This window comes from Oncorhynchus mykiss, chromosome 9 (assembly GCF_057628025.1).
Source record: "Oncorhynchus mykiss isolate SJ-2025 chromosome 9, ASM5762802v1, whole genome shotgun sequence".
Taxonomy (NCBI): domain Eukaryota; kingdom Metazoa; phylum Chordata; class Actinopteri; order Salmoniformes; family Salmonidae; genus Oncorhynchus; species Oncorhynchus mykiss.
This window is the reverse complement of record NC_143030.1, coordinates 72820398-72823387: the sequence shown is the minus strand read 5'-3', so window position 1 is coordinate 72823387 and position 2990 is coordinate 72820398.

The following is a 2990-nucleotide window of genomic DNA, read 5'->3' as shown; positions in this document are numbered from 1 at the left end:
AAATGTGTCTTGCGCATTTAACCCAACCCCTCTGAACCAGAGAGGTGCTGCCTTAATCAACATCCACGTCTTCAGCACCCAGGGATCAGTGGGTTAACTGCCTTGCTCAGGGGCAGAACGACAGATTTTTACCTTGTTTGTCAGCTCGGGGATTTAATCCAGCAACCTTTCGGTTACTGGCCCAATGGTCTAACAACTAGGCTTCTCTCTTTTTATTATTAGACAACATCTTCAGGTGCATCTTCTATTTTCTTCTGTTATATCTTGTCTGTGTCCAGGTTTGAAATATAAGTGTCATTTAAATGTACACCTTTTGTTTATATCTTTCAATGAAGATTTGCATCTATTACAATAAAATGTGTATATAACATTCATTTGTGAATAGTACATGTAAACCCAATGCTTTGGGTTGATTTGTAAACAGTTTGTCCAACAAAAATCTAATATTTTCTGTGTTCAACATAACACTTCATAAACACAACCAGCCTTCCACCAAAAGAAAAATAGACATTCAAATTTAAAAACATGTATTTATATTCACATATAATAATAAAACCATTGATTTTATGGCGTCAAATATCCTGTGAAATACCTGAATTACATTCAATGTTACTCTTTGTAGCATTTTCAAGTTTCTCCCCAAAGGTATATGCACAGACAGCTGCAGTGTGTATGCAACAGGACTCTGTTAGGGCTCTTCTCTTTTTCCTCCCCCTCTTTCTCTCCTCTTCTTTCTCTCCTCTTTCTCTCCTCCTCTACTCTCTCCACCAAGACCTGAAGATTACATACATTCTTTATTTCAAATTTCTGAGGTAAATTCATTTTTTCCTGAGCATTTCAAACAAGGCTTCCGCCATCTTGCCTTACTGTGCCTGTGTGTGTTATATTTTGTATTAAAGCAACATCCAAGGAGCTGCCATCTTGCCTTGCAGTGCCTGTGTGTGTTATATTTTGTATTAAAGCAACATTCTCAGGAACTGGTGAACGAGGAATATGTGATAAATCAACATTCAAATACATGTGTGGACATTATGCTTATGTCTTTGAATTATAGCGTTGTATATTTAAGCAATAAGGCCTGAGGAGGTGTGGTATTTGGCAAATATACCACGGCTCAGGGCTGTTCTTAGGAACAACGCTACGCTGTGGTATATTGGCCATATAGCATACCACAAACCTCCAAAGGTGCCTTATTGCTATTATAAACTGGTTACAAATGTAACTAGAACAGTAAAATTAAATGTTTGTCATACCCGTGGTATACAGTCTCACGGCTTTCAGCCAATCAATATTCAGGGCTCGAACCACCGAGTCTATTATCAAATACAGCCCAGTACCATGACCAATACGTTCCATTTCAACGTTTTTTTAAAGTTTGATTTTTGTAATGGTCATGATGTCATGATTTTGGTGAGAAGCTATGTTTTAAGTCAATAAGAGACGATGAGCTACTATTGATATTTTGGGGTTTAAAAAAAAAAGAAAAGTTATTCAGATAGATCCTAAGCTCTTTTCACACCCAAATGACCAATAATGATGCTAAATAGGGTGATAAATAAGGTAATGACATCTAAAACACCACAGGAGAGGACTAGTAATGAATAAGGTAATGAAATCTAAAACACCACAGGAGAGGACTAGTAATGAATAAGGTAATGACATCTAAAACACCACAGGAGTGGACTGGTAATGAATAAGGTAATGACATCTAAAACACCACAGGGGGGGACTGGTAATGAATAAGGTAATGACATCTAAAACACCACAGGAGAGGACTGGTAATGAATAAGGTAATGACATCTAAAACACCACAGGAGAGGACTGGTAATGAATAAGGTAATGACATCTAAAACACCACAGGGGAGGACTGGTAATGAATAAGGTAATGACATCTAAAACACCACAGGAGAGGACTGGTAATGAATAAGGTAATGACATCTAAAACACCACAGGGGGGGACTGGTAATGAATAAGGTAATGACATCTAAAACACCACAGGAGAGGACTGGTAATGAATAAGGTAATGACATCTAAAACACCACAGGAGAGGACTGGTAATGAATAAGGTAATGAAATCTAAAGCACCACAGGAGTAGACTGGTAATGAATAAGGTAATGACATCTAAAACACCACAGGAGAGGACTAGTAATGAATAAGGTAATGAAATCTAAAACACCACAGGAGTGGACTGGTAATGAATAAGGTAATGAAATCTAAAACACCACAGGAGTGGACTGGTAATGAATAAGGTAATGACATCTAAAACACCACAGGAGAGGACTGGTAATGAATAAGGTAATGAAATCTAAAGCACCACAGGAGTAGACTGGTAATGAATAAGGTAATGACATCTAAAACACCACAGGAGAGGACTAGTAATGAATAAGGTAATGAAATCTAAAGCACCACAGGAGTAGACTGGTAATGAATAAGGTAATGACATCTAAAACACCACAGGAGAGGACTGGTAATGAATAAGGTAATGAAATCTAAAACACCACTGGTAATGAATAAGGTAATGAAATCTAAAACACCACAGGGGAGGACTGGTAATGAATAAGGTAATGAAATCTAAAACACCACAGGAGAGGACTGGTAATGAATAAGGTAATGAAATCTAAAACACCACAGGAGTGGACTGGTAATGAATAAGGTAATGAAATCTAAAATACCACTGGTAATGAATAAGGTAATGACATCTAAAACACCACAGGAGAGGACTGGTAATGAATAAGGTAATGAAATCTAAAACACCACAGGAGAGGACTGGTAACGAATAAGGTAATGAAATCTAAAACACCACAGGAGAGGACTGGTAATGAATAAGGTAATGAAATCTAAAACACCACAGGAGTGGACTGGTAATGAATAAGGTAATGAAATCTAAAACACCACAGGAGAGGACTGGTAATGAATAAGGTAATGAAATCTAAAACACCACTGGTAATGAATAAGGTAATGAAATCTAAAACACCACAGGGGAGGACTG